We start from the raw sequence: 18,035 nt of genomic DNA, 5'->3' as shown, positions 1-18,035 counted from the left end.
TTGGCCTGAGGGGAATTATGATGTTTGACTGGTGATCGATACATGCGGTCGATCACAGTGTCCTGCAATGCTTTGCTTTTGTTTGTGTATCGGATGAAGTTGTTGAGGGAGGAACTGTGTTTTTCTGTTTGGATTATAATTTACTGGCAACACCGGAGCGATGTAGGTGGGCTTAATTCTTCTATAAAGTTCTTAAAGTCCAGTAGGGAGTTTTTAAGAATTTTATTTGGGACATCTATATGGGATATTCTAACTGATCATTCATTTAGCTATATTTATACTTATATTTTCTTAACTTTCTTAACAAAAATGCTGAACTGTAAATGTGGTTTTTGGTAATCAGATAGAACTTTGACAGCAAAATAATGAAGTCTACAGACAAACATTACATCATCCCAACACAATTACTACTGCTTCTTATTATGATTGATCCTGTATGCATGTGGGTCATTAATCTGCTTTTCAGGTTGGAATGTATCACACAAGTATGTTTGGTGTGAACTGTCTCAAATGAGCTAATCTGTCAATAGGACCCTGGTTATAATCCACATCAGCTCGTAAATATAATATTTAAGAGCAGCTGCTCCATATGCATTTCATAATAAGTGTATACTTAAAAGTCCAACTGTTTACCAAGTCTTAAGCAAATTGTTCTTATTGTTATTATTTATTTATTATTACAGCTATTCATCATACTATAAGATCACACACACGCTCCCTCAGTGTCTGTGTGTGTGTGTGTGTGTGTGCGTGTGTGTGTGTGTGTGTGTGCGTGTGTGTGTGTGTGTGTGTGTGTGTGTGAGAGAGTGAGCTCAGTGTTTGGTAGCGGTAGGTCAAGGACAGTCCAGATTAAACTGTTATCTTTCACTTTGTGGGAAACCACTGTAATCCTGACTATAGACACTGCCTGATTCAGAAATAGTCATGTCGCCCGTCAGTGTGAGAGGATGAAAGGCTCTATTGATCTGGGATCTACTGATCTGATCCTCATGAGGATATACTGTCGCACAAAGCAGACGTCTGATTGTTTCCGCATCCACAGCCCTGACAAATGATGATGTTAGACTAGTCGTTTACAGCAAATCGAGTTAGCATTATCACACTGGACGTGGATACATGAGCTTAAGGGCATCAGCGCTGGTAATCTGTGTGTGTGTGTGTGTGTGTGTGTGTGTGTGTGTGTGGGTGTGTGTGGGTGTGGGTGTGTGTGGCCTGTCAAATGTCACAGTCTCCCTGCTTAGAGGGCTGATCAGGTCATCTGTCACTGGGTCATTGCACAAACCCTCAGAGGTTTTACATGGATGTTCTTTGTACTGAGTAAATCCTTTCATGATAGCTCACTGATACATAATTGGACAATGTGTCCTGCTCCATGTGTACCTGACCGTGTTCTCTGCTTCATGTTTATGGTTTGTTTCTTGCATTCTGTGCAGCCTGAGTGAAGGTTGATTTGAGAGTCCTGTATTATTTCCTGCATTTTTAAAGGGGAACTCCAATAAAACAACAAGGGCACTCTGAAAGTGCAGACCTCCGCCAAGGACTTGTTCCATCTCGCAATGTTAATAAAACTAAATAATCTGTATATGTTGATTTGGATCCACTGTATATATTGAATATGATCTTCCTTGGCCTATGCTACACCCTTCCATCAAAAGTTTCATGAAAATCTGGCCGGTAGTTTTCCCGTAATCCTGCCGACAAACAAAACAAACCAAAAACATAACCTAGTTGACGGACGTAATGAAGGTTCATTTCTTGTTAACTCAAGGCGAGTACTTCTCAGCCCGTGTAAAAAGCTGTATAATATTTTTGCATGGCTCTGGAGGGCGTTTACCAGGCAGGGTAATATTTAGTTGCTTGTATCGTGGGAAAGATCTGGTGTTCTAGTGTTTTTGGAGCTTCACTCGTACGATGAGCTAAAGTCTGAATATATCTGCCTTTGCTGCACATTTTATTTTAAATCTGTCCCTTGTGAGTCACAATCAAATAACTTAATTTGCTTCGTCACTATAAAGCAGATGACTGTCCCAAGCGAATAAGCATACCAATGCATGTGCAGTGCTGTCACGTGCAACTTCTGGCTGTAGCAGCAATATTCTTTTAAGTGTGAAAAAGAATTGGTTGCCAATTTCTCCAAATGGTTGCCAATGGCAACTGGGCGACCGTTACTGTCAAGCCCTGCTGCTCAACGGATGAAAGTCGCAGGAGGCTGTTTATTTACAAGACATAATAAGTATCTTCTGCTGCACTGAGACATCACTCTGGAGCAATGAGATGCATCACTCGTGTGTTGACGCTTGATAAAAGCTTCAGTTTCAGGTTATTAGGCCATCGTCATTCAGTTAAACCCTTATGAGTGAACTGCTCTTGTACCTCCTGTTGCTTCAAAACACACACACACACACACACACACACACACACACACACACACACACACACACACACACACACACACACAGAATAGGTGTGTAAGTGAGCAAGTAGAGTTGAAGACGGTCGTTTAGTTTTTATCGGCCCATAAACCTCAGCTGGGAACTTGAGATTGCGAGAGAAATCCTTCTAGTTGTGATGTGGTAGGAAACGGCCAGGCTACATTACGTACATTTCTACGATATATACAGTCCACTAAATTAGTTTTAACACGGTAGAGCAACGCTTTCCTAAATCTAGAGTGTGTGCCTGTCATTTTACAAAAGATCAGCGTAATCTAGATCTCTGAAACGCCAGCTTGTTGAAGGAGTATGCTCTGTGTAAAATCTCAGACACACACACACCACCCAGCACGGCAGGCTTAGTGCAGGAGTATGATTACAGGGCTATTTACATTACAACGTAGAGCGAGAGAGAAAGGGGGCGAGAGATTGGCAGAGAGAGAGAGAAAGAAGATGGTTTCCAGATGTGAGGTGGAATTCAGAGAGCTCCAAAGCGACTCCCCTCCTCCGCTGTACAGAGAGAGATCTGGATCAGCATGTGCACGTTGTTATGGAGAGAATAGGAGACAGAGAAACCACAAAACAGAGGAGAGGGGAAAGGCGTTGCACTGCAGGGGTGAGTGAGATGGAACTGGAGCCAGCAGAGGGGAAAGAAGTGATGGAGATGAGGAACGGGATGGAAAGAATAAAGAAGAATGAGGAGTATGAAGGAAAGCGGGGCCTCTTTGGTCGACCACAAGTCCAGACATTTAACTGGGGGAAGTTCTGTTGGTGCAGGCTGTTTTAGTATTGGTGAGCAAAGAAATCCACCAAAATGAAACACTTTGCTGAACTCTTTTCCAAAATGCAAAGCTTTAGTCCCCAAACAATCTATCTGAGCTTATTTCTGGTGTTTTTATTTAAAGCACATCAATTATAGGTAAGACAGATATAAGCACTGTATTAAAAAGCATAGCCTTTCGGTTGACGTCCAGTTGCACAGGATAGTTTCCTCAGACAAATGAAAGCCTGCTGTCCCCACTGCTGTATGTTTACAACGTGTTATCTAAAAATGCCTTCCCTTCTAAATATTGTTGACAAACTACAAATTATGAGGAATGTATTCCATTTGGTGCTACTGGTCAGCAGATGTCAGTAGCCGTGTTTCCATAAACGTATTGTTATGCGCATTTTGAAGTGTTGCGTTCTGTATCTGTATGAAAGATGATAACATGTCCTCAGGTTTTATGCTCATTTCAGGTGTTTTTTGCCTTAAATAGTTGATGTGCTGAATTGGATATAGAAACACTTCTGCTGAATCAATTCTTTATTTAATAGATTTGATTCAAACATTTTGCTATTTAAAACAAATTCCTGAAGACTTCTCTATGTTTGGGTTAGATGGCCGAAGTGACTTGTTTTGTTTCTGGTTTGCAACCTCTACTTCTACTCTGTTTACTTCCGGATGACTTTATGTGTAAAGCATTCTGTATACCGCCAACTTCTGACAAAACTACACTTTGCGTAGCCAAGTTTATTTGCTCCGAACCAGTTGATGGAAACGCACGTAATTGTTATTTCTTTTTTCTGGACAATTGAATAGGAACAGGACTACTGATTGTCACCATGGAAACATGGTGGGGGCCTAGGGTTGCTTAAAATAAGCCAGTCTTTATTTGTTTGAAACTATCTAGTTTACATTAAATAATAAAGATAAAGACTTTATCTTTATCACTGCAGACCGGCCTAAAATGTCTTTGTGAAACGAGCCCCAGTACCTGAAAGTAAAGCAGCTAAATGGAATTCAGCCATCATTCATTCAATTATTTATACCTGGGCTTTACCTTCGTCCCTTCTACAGTCTTTGACGACTAATTAATAGATTGTATATTACCAGAGAAAAACCTCCTTCACTTCACTGATGAAGGCAATATAGCCAAAAACGTTTGGGGAAGAAAGCACGGTACAGTGTACTTACAGCAGCATCGTGATGGTGGATCGGTCTGCATATTACTATTTGTGTCTTCTTAAAGTTAAAACTCAGAGAGCGCAGCCCTCTACCTAGGCCATGCCCTATCTCGCAATGTTAATGAAAGTAAAGGATAATTTGTGTATCTGTCCCGTGATTCAGATATGCTCCAAAATGTTATAGGTTCTTCCTCGGCCCATGCTACACCATTCCACCAAATTTCATGAAAATCGGGCCAGTAGTTTAGCGATAATCCTGTTGACAGACACACACACCGAATTAACAACATGACCTCCTTGGCGGACGTAATAAATCCACTTCACACAGATATCTCTCGCTCTCACTCACTCACTCTCTCTCTTTCTCTCCCCCTATCTTGCTCGCTGTCTCACTGGATCCAGACTTAGGGCCGTTTCAGGAAATACCAACATCCACTTTTTTTCTTCGAAAGGAAACTGACCGACATTCCTCTTGGCTCTATAAACAGAAAGCTGTATGATTGACACATGCATATACACACACACTTATGCACATTTACATATTTCATGAAGAATTGCGCAAAGCTCTTGGATCCGTTCGGACATGTCAGCATTGAGAAACTCATATAGCACACATGCACAGAGACATTGGATAGCTGTGTTTTGAAAAACTCATGTTGATTTTTGAGAGGTAAAACGAGTGAGAATCCAGGTGTTTCATATACTGAAAGGTCATAAATCTCCCTCCACAGGGGTATATTTAGATTCCTTCGCAAAAGATTTGGAGCTGAGTTCCCACTTAAAAAGAAAAGTAACATTCCTGGAGTGGGTGTGCTGTGACTGATACCTGGACAGAGGCAAATCCCCCTTGTATAATTAAAGCTGCCCTAATCAAGATTTTGACTGTGGGATCTCAAAAGGGTTGCTTGTGATGACAGACATATAGATAATTATTACCCGTCTGCAGTTCCCCAACTTGCATACAACTTTTTAGCATCTTTCACCGCATTGTTTTGTTTTTTCTGTCCGCAACTAAATATTTTGGAAAAGTAAAACTCATTATTAAAGTGAAACTAGTCTATTTTACCCATGAACATCAGTCTGTGCTGTATTTCTCAATCAAACCGTGCGTCAAACTGGTTTGAGTTTTATGTGAGAGGAAACAGACCGGATGCGTTTTTACATTTCTTTGAATTCAAAGCTTTTTTTCAGAATATTCTCGTGTTCTCTTCTTGAGTTTAAATTTCAAATCTATTGTTATAATAATTGATTAATTATTTATTTTGCAGCATCGAGAAACTAAATTTTACCAAATGAAACTTGTTTTTTTTATAAAAAATGAAAAAGAAAACATGCACTTTGTGTGTGTGTGTGTGTGTGTGTGTGTGTGTCCGTCCCAGCCTGCCAAAACAGATCTTAGAGACCATGTGTTTGTGCAAATGCTGTTGAAATGGAGCTGCTGAGCTCTGGAACTGATACAGACTGACTCTGTCTTTGTTTACACACACACACACACACACACACACACACACACACACACACACACACACACACACACACACACACACACACACTAGTGACTTAGACAGCTTAGATCAATTTCAACATGTTTGGAATGAATCACGCAGACAACATTCAGTCTGGGCATGTTGGGATTGAGAAATTCATTCCAATATCACCACTCCTCGGTGACTGGTATGATTATTTGGATGTTTTTGTCACTTTTTCAGGCCAATTTTCATGCAGTCGCCTCAGCATTAAGATTCTACTTTCTCTTTCATGGAATAAGACTCCATTCAGAGGCGCTACTGGGTGACAAAGCATTGTCAAAGAAGTAAAACTTTGACTTGAAATCTCACTAGTCCTTGGACTATTGACCAAGTAAACATGTGCTCCGTCATAGATGAACATTTTATAAGTCTGATTGTTTTTAGCTGTAATGACTCAACATTGATAATTTAAGTAAATTCGGCAGTTAGCTAAAATTGACTCTTTTTGATAATTGAGGTTTTTGCAGCAGGGAGTCTCAGGCTCAACCCTATTGTCACCGCAACCACACACGCATAAGCACTCGGACCTGTAGTGGCTGTAGGTAGATAAGCCCCCTACTTGTGGTGATTAACTGTGACAGGCTGTTGCACGACCGCTAGGCCTCCTACTAAGACAGATAGGATGATGGGGCTCGAGTATTTGTGCAAGATTTTGATAAACAATGACGTGTAGGTGTTAGTCAATTCAGTGTAAAGTTATAATATGTAACATTTCCACATTAAAATGTCTAAAACCAATTTTGTTGAGTTGTGTACTTACATTATCTCAAATGTTTCTAACAATTTTCAAAGCTAGAGAAATATGTAAATTTAATCAAGGTAACGGTCTGTTTTTACTTGTAATGGCGTCATATCCCCTTTGAGCAAGCGTCAGCCTAGTGGTTGTCTGCTTAATTGACTTTTTATCCAGTTTTAAGCCACATTTTTTCAATATTGTTTGTCATTTTTAACTATCTATTTTAGCCAAACTGTGTCTGAGAAATATTCAGCTTCGAGGTAAAAAGCTCCTGAACAATGAACAATGAAGGATTCCTAACTGGAGAAGCTCACTACAAAAACAAATCCCCATGATCCCACGACACCACCAACTCATTAGTTAACATCAGTTAACTTGAAGTTAACTCAAACAATCTGCACTTTTTTTATAGCTTAATATACAGTTGTTTTATATTCAGTCATGGCAAAGTGTGGTATCCGAGAGATACTTTTGATCTCATTTATATTCAGCATCCATATTTGCTGATGGTGGTGGCACATACTTTATATACTTTGTGGTTATATTCAAAATCCAACTATAATCTCCATTATAAAGGTCCCGTCACAAACATCTTGTCAACTGAGAAAATCGATGCTGTCATCACTAAGTACTGTATATTGATTAATTTAGAAAATTCTAATCTATATGGAACAACACAGTGTACCAGGAAAGTCTATACTGAATGCATGTACTTATACTGGATATTAAATCCAATATGTATGGCTGAGAATTGTCATTAGGTTCAAATTCCAACAATATACTGCACTTAATTTTCCTCAGTTGATAGATGGATACAACACAACATACTCTCTCCACCAACTTCTGAGGGAATTATCTGGTTCTTTAGCTACTAAATGTTCCACTATGTTCACCAGCTAATGTTGCTTTCTCAATCTGTCTGCTGTGTGGTGCTGGGCGAGTAGCTTAGAGTGGGTTTAACACATTGTTTTCATTGAAAACAGCTGCCCCTTTCAGTTTGAAACAAAGCTTATGAGGGCAGTGACATTGATTCAAAACGGTAACGTTAAAGTTGAGGGCCATTAGACGAAAACAATGAGCTCAAAGATGCTAAAAAAGACTCCAGCCGCAATTTGCTAGCTGCTTATCAAGACAGTGGTTGTCAGCTCACGAGAGCTAGCTAATTTAACAGACCTAGTGTTTCAGTAAATAGGATAACCTCCTCGGTAACAATAAAGAAAATAACTATTTACTTGCCTAACTGTCATGACAGACCAGCCTGAAGTTAAGCGTTCAGCATTCACTGTTATCAGTCATGCTTTTCTTTGTAGCTAACTGATCATTAGCTTGTGCTGCCAAGAGTCACCGAACAAAACTGGCATAGGCCTACTGCGCAGGCGTCTACATTGGGGCTTCAACGCGATTCAACCAACGGTTATTTGAATCCTGCTACAAGTTGTGGAGAGTAAATATGAGGCTAAATGCAGCAATAATCTACTTTATAATTCATTACACTTGAAGCTGTGACTCACCTTATAAGTAACGAGACATAAGGAGCCCAATCTTTTTCTATTATAAACTATATTATCTATATAGGATACCAACTTGTTAGGCTAATATAAATAATCTCCTTAACAATTCAGAAAAGGAGACATCAGCTGAGTTGGCTGCCTATATATTTGTGTGCAAGTTTAGTGTTTTTGGAGAGTGAAATTAGCTGAACTGCCTTCATAGCTAGATAGCTACCTTAACTAGCGACATGCTATCACAAGCTAATGTTACAGCGACAGTAGTAGAAGGCTTCGGTGTAGACGTTTACAAAGTATGCCAGTTTTGTTTGATGACTACATTCTAGCATCTACCAAGAGCTGTGTTCCTTTCAGAGGGATGTCAAAGTTAAAGCTTTAATAAATTCATCGGTTTAAACCCAATTACTCATCAGATAAATACAATCTTGCCATTGGTTGGGTTACAGAAGAAATCATTTTGTAAATAACTAAACAGTAGAGAGACAAAGAAAGAGGATAAGGTCATGGGGGGCAGTCTCTTGTTCACACTTGCCTCCTCCCTCACTCCACCCTCTTTATCCCCTTCCCTCCTTCAGCCCTCCCTCTGCTGCATTACCAGCCGTGGTGACGGGAGGAGAGGAGTGAGGCATGCAGCGGCCACTCAGTCATTTAGTCAATTGTTTTCCCTTTAGCTCCCTGCCGTATTGTACCACTCAAGGGATTTGTACTATACATCTGTGAGACGCCATTCCCAAGGAAAAGCCTTTTTCCTGTTTTTGAAGACATTCCTGAATAGTTTGAAAAGGAAGATTCCTGTTTTTCAAACTTTCTTTCCATAACTCTTTGCTTCTTGTGTTATATTATGATCCTGTTATAATCCCACTTTGGCTGCCGTGAGTACTGAGGTTGTTAATATTTGCTTTCTGTTGTTTCTCTGCTGCCAAAATTTGGAGAGGGGAGCTCTGTACGAAATTTGACTGTAGTGAAGCTGAAAAGAGGGAGGAACCTCAGAAGATGGTTTGACTTCGAAGAGAGCAATCTTCTGTTGTGGAGTGGCAGCCTCTCCTCAAAGAAAGTCCTTGGTTTTCTGGAAGAAAAGGGAGTCTGATGTTGAACAACAGTACAAGGTGTTGGATTTGAGGGTTGTCTATTCTTGGACAAACCAGGGACAAAACATCATCTATTTTTGCAAAGAGGGACAAAGAAGTTTTGTGAGCGAGAGAGAGTTTTACAACATGGCTGGGATGTATGGATGCTTCAAGAGCAGGAAGTAAGTTCCTTCTTATAATAATGCCATTGGATTTTTAATTGCATGTGTTACTGGTAAATGATTATGATGAAAAGATGTTATGATTCTCAAATCGACAATAACTTACTCCAAAATGTATTCACAATGTATTACAAAATCACACATAAGATATCTTGTGAAGATTGCAAAATATTGTCTTGAATCACACCTGAGAACATAACATTACTCATCTCAACTCATCATGTGCATTACTTAACATTTCCGTGTGACAGGTTGTTATTTGGCTCTTTAAGGGTTTTGTCATTTTCAACACTACTTAATAGAGGCCACGGACTACTTGTAACGCTAAACAATACAACACATGTTAAGTTATACACTCTGCTACTGGGAATATTTACTTTACAAGTGACCATATCTTGTACTGAAGAGCCAAACATGTTGACCACAACACAAATCCTCATACTGACAGAAATTACAAATCTTCTCTTCGAGTGTGCTGATTTTAATGAGCATGTTGGGGTTTTCCAAGAGTTGACACTGTCTTTTGTTGCATCTGTCTAATCAAACTTTTGTTTCTCTTTGTTTATTGAGACAATTGATGGCTTGTAGTTGGTGCTGACAGTCAGCTGTATGACTCAGAGCTAACCGAAGAGACTGATTTTACACTGGAAGTGAATGACTATTTGGAAAACACCAGAACTAAACTTGCTTTTGGTTTTATGCAGGAGAATCAGGAAGATGAACATTTCCTGTAAATCCTCTCTGATGTGGGATCAGTCATATTGTTGCCTAACTGATGGCTGTGGATATATTAGACTTTCTTTCCTCATTTGAATTTGAGTGAATGTTTTCTGTTGTAGCTGATAGGAGTCCTCAGTGATTTTAATGCTTTGACAGGCTATATATAGGACTGGGCTTGGCAGTGTTATTGGACCACAGAGGGTTAGGATAATGAGTGCCTTTAGCTTTCTGACTATAGTAAAGTATCTTTTTTTGTACCAGAGCTGTGGAGATGTGGTGTTGGGCGCACTGATACCCCCTTCTACTTTCTTTGTCTTTGGCTTTTCAGTCTCATGACATGACAACAATACAAGCTTTTATGGCCCACTCAGCAGAGTTGACTTAGACAAACATTTTGTTTGTGTGTGTTACTCAGGGAGAAAGTGAATTAGCAGTGGGGATGAGCTGCACAGCTACACACAGATTCAACCAAAGAACCACAATTGAATTCTTTTGGTATTGGTTCATACTGAAACTAGGATTAAGTTGAATCACAACTTACTACAAAATGTCAGTATGCAGACAAACCCAGACAAACTCAAGACTGATGGTGCCTTTAAACTGAATTCATGAATTTGTATGTTCAACAAGGGAAGTCAATCAATCATATGCTTGGCATATTGGTTTAAAGGAATAGTTCTCCAAAAAAACAATATAAATTGTATATAGTACTCACCTCCCTCGCTCTGTATGTTCCCAGAAAAAGGTTTCTATCGAATGCTGTTAAGGAGAGCGGAAAGCCTAAAAAATGAAAGCTTATCAGTGCAAACAGACCTCAACAGAGGTCAAATGAAAGACAGTAAAAAAGGACCCGCCCTACCAAGGAATAATGCTTTACTTTGAGAGTATTCAGCCAACTCTCAGTTACTGTTAAATACATTTACTATATAACTACAGCAAAAGAAAATCTGCTGGCGACAGTTTCAGCCAACAAAATTGAGAATTGATGGCTAAAAATAAAAAGCCTGCTTTTGTCTACCTCTGTGTTAAATCAAGAACCTGCTGTTTAAAGGATTATTAATAATTTTGAGAGGTAGATCTGCATTATCACTGTCAAACAGCAGCTGAAGGTGCGGGCCAGAGAAATCTTTCCAACATTCTGACACTAAAATGGCATTTATCAGATGGACAAATCAGAAGAAAATGTATTTTGTTTGTGACCGAAACAAACTCTCTCGAGGTCTGGCAACACAGTGTTGACATTAGTCAAATGGTGTCAATATTTTAAGCTAACGTCAACTGACATTCACAAACTACAAACTACTTTTCGTAATGCTAAATATGTCTTTTAGTGTAAATATCTAATGTTAGCAAAATAAGATAGAGAAAGTGGGTGTGTTGTGCACTGAGAAGACTGTAAAGTTGTCATATGGTAGTAAATGTACAATTTAGGTTTCAGCTTTTCTCTCAATAAACACTGCATCATCTCCTCAACACCCAAGTAAAGTTCTGGTGTCCATGAGAGGATGGGAGAGCCCGTCACAAACGAATCAATAAAGTATAGTAAGATGCTGCTGTGATGACGACAGGACATACGTATATGTCATGTATATTTATTTAGTATATTTGCAATGTGAAATTGGGTGAAATGTATACAATGTAACAAAAACATGTACCTTGTTTCAGACTTTCATGTGTGAAAACGGCCTTCGATTCAGCCCAGCAGTGGTATAGAGCACCACAGTGAAAGTTGATGAGAGTCTTAAAGCTGAAGTGTGTGTGTTCCCACTTTCTCACCAGGCCCCATCTTCCCAATATTCCCCTGGTCCAACAGTCATTATGTAACCATAGTAGGTTGAGTTTGTTCAGCAGGAATGGTGATGCAGCTGTAAATGAATGTGGACTGTGCGGAGTGACTGATGAAAGTGTTTGGTCAGTTTCTGTCTTGAGTCCATGTAAGGCTTGTTGCTAAGCACAACCCTGTTTCAAACAGGAGGAGATGGAGGAGTGAATGTGGCAGAGTAAGGAGAGCTGGAGCACCAGAGAAACCCCAAAACAAAAAGAATGGTTTATAGATTTTAAACAAAGGTTACGAGTCAAAGGCTATTTGGACAATGATGGTATTTTCCACAATAATTTTAAATCTGAAGCTGACCGAGAATTTCTGGTTGGTGTGAAGCCGTTTCAGAATTTCATTTAAGTCCTGTCAACAAAACAGAAACATAGTTCTTAAATCCCAGTAAGTCATATTTTAGTCTCTCAGTCAAAGATAAACTAAGGGTGTTGCAATATGAAATATGGCTCTTCCTACATGTGATTACCAAGGCAACTGTTTTTGTTGGCACTGATGCACTGGGATTTGAACAGCCACGGATATGCTGCATCGCACTGTATGTTGAAGGTAATTAGTTCACTGGCACAGTTATTATGCTTGACAGGATTAAAAAATAGACTGTTGAAATGATAAATACAATGCTGGGAATTTCAAGGCTTGTTTATCAGGACCACGAGCAGGGGCTGGAAAACATGGTACCACAATGTCTTAATGACAGCAAGTAGCAATGATAATGACAGTCGAGAATATACACAAAGTTATCGCTACCGGTAGTCTCAAAACATCCAAGGGCAGCATGGAACCCCCTCTCACATAAGAAACACTTTCTTAAGACATGGGAAAGTCAAAGTGACGGTGAAATCCTTTAGAGCTCAGGACTGAAATTTAATGGATAATTTCCTTCGTAGTCACCGTCTCCTGCTGACTACGCAGGCATTGAATGTGCCAAGAGGAAATATTGTGGTTTTAAAGGCCATGTTCCGAGTTAGGTATGTGTGGTGGGACAGGACTAGACAAAGAAAGAGAGAGGAGGGATGGTGAGATGAGACCGGAGGTAAAACAAACGAAGAGACCAAGAGGGGAGGAGGTAACAAAGAAATGTCGGTGTGGAGCTGTGTTATCTGGACACATTCTTTTTATATTTCTCATATCCTTTTATGGCCCTTTGGCTCAAATGGAGCTCCTTCAAGTAATGGAGATGGCATGGACAAAAACAAAACTCATCTAAAAGCTTTTTTAACATCTGGGGAGAGAGTAATAGGAGAGTGAAAGATGTTTATCCTGTGTGGATGCTGCCCCTTTTTACGTGCTGTTCCCACTTAATGTTTTATTAGATAACATGCAGACATGTGACAAGATGGCAGAAGGTAGCAGCCAGACTGGACCTTGAACAGTGTTCAGTAATCCATAACAGAATGAACCAGATCCAAGGAGAGCTACTTTCCTTTATCTGCGGTGTAACTTCAGGACAAAGCCTGAATCTCACATTTGTCTGGTTTGATATTGTGGACAATATTTATTGCCAAGAGCTAATTAAGATTATTGATGATGCATGCCATGTTTGTACGCAGGATATGTAGCTAAAGCCAGCAGGAGTCATCCCTATATTCCGAGGGTCCCATGTTCCCAGGATCCTCATTATAAGAGATCGGTAAGGGCAGAATTTCAAGTTGCAAAAGAACTATGGGAGACAGAAAATCCATTCTACCACTGTCGAGATATCAATATACAATGTTACCAGCAAATTTGGGAAATATACATTGGGTATTTGACTGAGGGGAAAAGCATTAAGTGTGTAAAACTCTTTGAAGGGTCTCTGTAATGTGTCATATGAAGAGGATATTGAGCTGGGGAACACAGGACCCTGGAAACACAGATACGCTTGTAGCCAGTTTAACTAAAGACTGGACTGACAGCAAGACTCTAGGAAGTTAACGACTGTTATTCCTTTTCCTCTGTTACGTAGATTTGCTGTTTTATGGAAGTCGGTGTTCTTAGTTTTCTAATAACTGAGTCAAACACTGTCCTTTTAAAAGTTGATCTGCTTTGTTGATGACTCACCTTTGTACATTTATATCAGATATCATGGTACTGTACTCATATGTACTGTAAACTATTTCAAAATAACAAATTAATTTGATTATGAGCCTTTAGTTTTATGTAAAACTAATCCACATGTGCCCTCAGTCCTGTATTGCATGTTGGTTGTCAAGTTACTTTGTACGCTGAAATTCAATCCAGTTGTTCTCAAGCACGCTCTCGTCCAACTCTGTTTCGTCCAGTTCTGAATAGAAGTTTAGTACATTACTTTGTCAAAGTGGATACCATCATTACGCTAATCCTAATGTGATTTTATAGCATGTGCAACCAGAGATTGGAAATGCAATTCAGCCAATTCAAGTCATTAGCCTGATTTAAACATAATTCTCTATAATGTATCTCTGTGTTTCCAGCATGTCAGCACAATTTCAAGTTGTTTAAATCTGATAATGGAGAGCTGAGAATGTTAAATTGCATAGGTACATATTTTATGTTGTGTACACATTTTAAAGTTGACATGCATGCTTCTTATGTCTGTATATACAACATGTCTGTCTATAGCTATATCTGTTCTCAGTGGTTCATTTCCGTCAGCCAAGTTTATCATTACGGCTGAAAGATCCTTCTCCTCCCTCGCAACTTACTTGACTTTTATCTGCATCTCTCTCGTTCTCTCTGTCAAAATTGAAGGCTTGCGGCTCTTCATAGACCCACTACCACCATATTACTGCGGCCAGTTCATGGCACTGCCTCGGCTCAGCCTCTCATCTCCTCTCACTCTGCTTGGACTCGAGTTCAGGGCTTGTTTTTGTGTCTCAAACATGGGGAATGCACCTAAAAATAGATCTTTGACTGGTCTCTTTAGGTTTCCCACATGGATTCCTTGCAGTGATATGTTGATGTTGAACCCTGCTACTGAAATAACACTGCATATTGTAACCAGAGTTTTAATAGTCCAGATTATTCTGTCCCACACACGGAAACTCCAAAGAGCCATCATCACTTCAAACATCCAAAGTTTTGTTATGTGCGTTTTGTTATCTAGTCATAATGGATAAGAATAACAAATAAAAATGTTTTCTAGATAATACGAGACACCGCAAAGCATGTCAAACCCACACTGGTGGTATGTGAATGAGTAGCCCTACTTCAAGGGGCAGGTTGTACGGTAGAAAACAGAATTTCATTCATTAACATTTTTTGCTCATTCTGCTCCAACTGCTCTCACATGACTGAGGTTTAGCTCTGCTTTTACTGTGTACAGCCACACAGCTAAGGGGTTTGTTCTGTTGGAGCCTGATGGAAAATCATTACTGTAATCCATTCTCCAAGGAGGTTAGGTTTTTAGTTTGGTTTGTTAGTTGGTTTGTCAGCAAGATTACAGAAAAACGATTTTCATGAAACTTGGTGGAAGGGTGTGTAGCATGGGCCAAGGAAGAACCCTCTACATTTTGGAGCAGATCTGTATCACGAGACAGAGCATTATTTTTCGATTATTGAAGTGGCCTTGGCAGAGGTCTGCACTCTTCTGCTTTAATCATGTTATCGAAGGGAGAACGCATTCAAGATGCCTTTAAACTGGTCACAGTTATAACCACTGAAGCTCTGCAGAGATGGATGTCATGTTTAAGTGCTTAAAGTGTTTTACTTAACAGTGTCAAAATGTCTCGGTTAAAAGCTGCCATTCTTTTCTAAGCTCTGCTGCCGATTCATTGTAAATCTCTTACTCTGTGGTCCCTAATAGCTGTAGTAATGTAATCAGGTCCATATTAGCCATGTTTGGTGCCGGTGGTCCAGAAGGATTAGGGCTGGAGTGGATTTGTTGGATTTTATTGTAAAAGCTCAAAGTTCAATATAGGACTATAGAAGCTATGTTACTAGATAACATTATCCTCTTTAGTTGGAAAAGAAGATATGTTTATGTATATGCGTGTTTACAGACGCATGAATGGGTTTATTAACCGTATTAAAAGCTTTTTTATTTTACTCTACCATCGGGGATCTTCAGAGTCATCAAAGTCAGACATCATGTTAGACATCTGTATGTCGGTGCTGACGAGAGCCAATTAGTCAGCACCATAAGCCTGTGGTGCACTGAGTCTGGTGACTGGTTCCATTGAGGGATTAAGGCTGAACTAGATTGGATTTGTTTTACATCAGGACAGGAACCCAGTGGACAAAGTCCATTCATAGTCATCTACGAAAAAAGAGCTCATTTCTATCCATCATTCACTCCAATGTTCATCTGTATTTCTAGGATTTTCTCCGCTGCTTATCAGTAGGGCTCTAGATGAGGGTTGTTTTCACTCTTTAGCCCTGGACAGTGTTCACTCCAGTCATGGACTCTGTATCTACATCAGCTGGGTAAGACTTATCTTAATGGCATGGCAGTCGTGCGTGCCTGGGTGTAAGGGATATCTTGGATGTTTTCAAGGGTTAGTTCGGATTCATCAAAGGCACACAATAACACAAACAAACTAACCGACTGAGGCAGCGGTAGACCAGCAACTCCCGTGTTCTGCGAGGTGATATAGCTCTTGTATTTCAGACATAGGTGACTTTTGTATAAAAATGTAAAAAATAGGGAGAGACTCTGCAGCCTTTACGTTAATATGACGGCATTCAATTCAGACTTTCATAAACAATACATGTGCATGCAAAAAACTACAGCCAAAGCACCATCATTTATGGAAAGGTTTGCTGTTGTATTGCCATTACCCAAGAATCATCGATTAGATTTATTTTCTATTCTGTGTGCATTGTTGCTACGCCGTTTTCAAGCCTTTTGTTTATTTATTATTAATACGTGTGAGTGGGAAAATAAATTCACAGGCTTGAAGGGCTTTTTACCATCTTTGGTTGCCAACCACACCAGTGCTTTACACAGTCTGTGTTTACTGTAAGTCTGTTTTCTCTTTAGTCCCTCTCTTCTTCATAATATATCGTCTGTTTATCTAACTGATTCTTCTTCCCTCTTATGCTGCTCTTTCCCACAACCCCTCTCTTTGACCCCTTCCCTCCCTCTGACTTGTGTTTGTTCCTGTCTCCTCTATTTTCTCACTGTCCTCCTCTCGCCTTCTTGTCCCTTACTCATCTATAATTCTCCTCCCCCATCTTGCTGTTTCTTTTCTCTTTTTCAAATATGTCTTTCTGCCTGTCCTTCTTTTTCCCTCCTCCCTCTCCTTTCCCATCATCTCTCCATCCTTCTCATAGATGAAACGGAGGATTCCTCCATGGGGAGCCAGCTTTGGAAGTGGGCGCAGGTCAGTCATTTTGACCCCTGACCCTCTGACCTTGAACTTAATACTTAACCAGGAAATTGTCTTTCGACTGGACTTAAGCACTATTCATTTTTGGGATATACCCCCATTCACTTTCTTGCTGAGAATTAGATGAGAAGATTGATACCACATTCATCTGTGTGTTATGTATGGAGCGAGAGCCAGGAGTCGATTAGCTTGCTGTAGCCTAGTTTAGCTAGCGTTAAATTGTTATAATAGGCTACATAAATGCTTGTTAAACAACACTTCTATTTATTTATGGAAATAACAAACCTTTTAACTTTGGAGGGAGCCAGGCTGGCTGTTTCCCCGTGCTAGCAATCTTTATGCTAACTTAAGCTAATCGCCTCCTAGCTTCAGCTCCTTACTTACCGCACAGACAGAAGAAGGTTTTAATCTTCTCATCTAACTCTCACCCAAAACAAGAATAAGACTATTTTCCATAATTGAACTCCTTTACAGTAGCTGTAGTATATGTATAAACTGTAATAATTCCAGTGATAATTCATGGGATCTTATGACATTTAGAAAGGTTTTTTAAATATATTGTACAGTATTTCATGGAAAAACATCTCTGCAAATGTTCAACAATATTATAAACTCGTACAGGCTACAGGTTTCATATTGTAGGTCCCGAATGTTAGAGTTCATCTGAAAATGTCAATACTTTTACTTTTGTGGTATGTTCAGTTTTTGTACCCGTTGATAGAACATGTGGTCCAGTGTTGGTGTTATTAGGTGTTTAGTTTCCCTCTCCTTGGCACTTCATTGTTTCCTGAG

At 39.7% G+C, this 18,035-nt stretch overlaps 1 protein-coding gene across 1 annotated transcript in view; it reads left to right on the top strand.

Annotated features, from left to right (window-relative positions):
• Nucleotides 1-18,035, top strand: part of LOC115014416 (uncharacterized protein KIAA1211-like) — a 43,482-nt gene that overhangs the window by 193 nt on the left and 25,254 nt on the right.

The sequence above is a fragment of the Cottoperca gobio genome, chromosome 10 (assembly GCF_900634415.1).
Source record: "Cottoperca gobio chromosome 10, fCotGob3.1, whole genome shotgun sequence".
Lineage (NCBI taxonomy): Eukaryota > Metazoa > Chordata > Actinopteri > Perciformes > Bovichtidae > Cottoperca > Cottoperca gobio.
The sequence above is the reverse complement of the archived record's forward strand: the minus strand, read 5'-3'. Positions and strand labels throughout refer to the sequence as shown.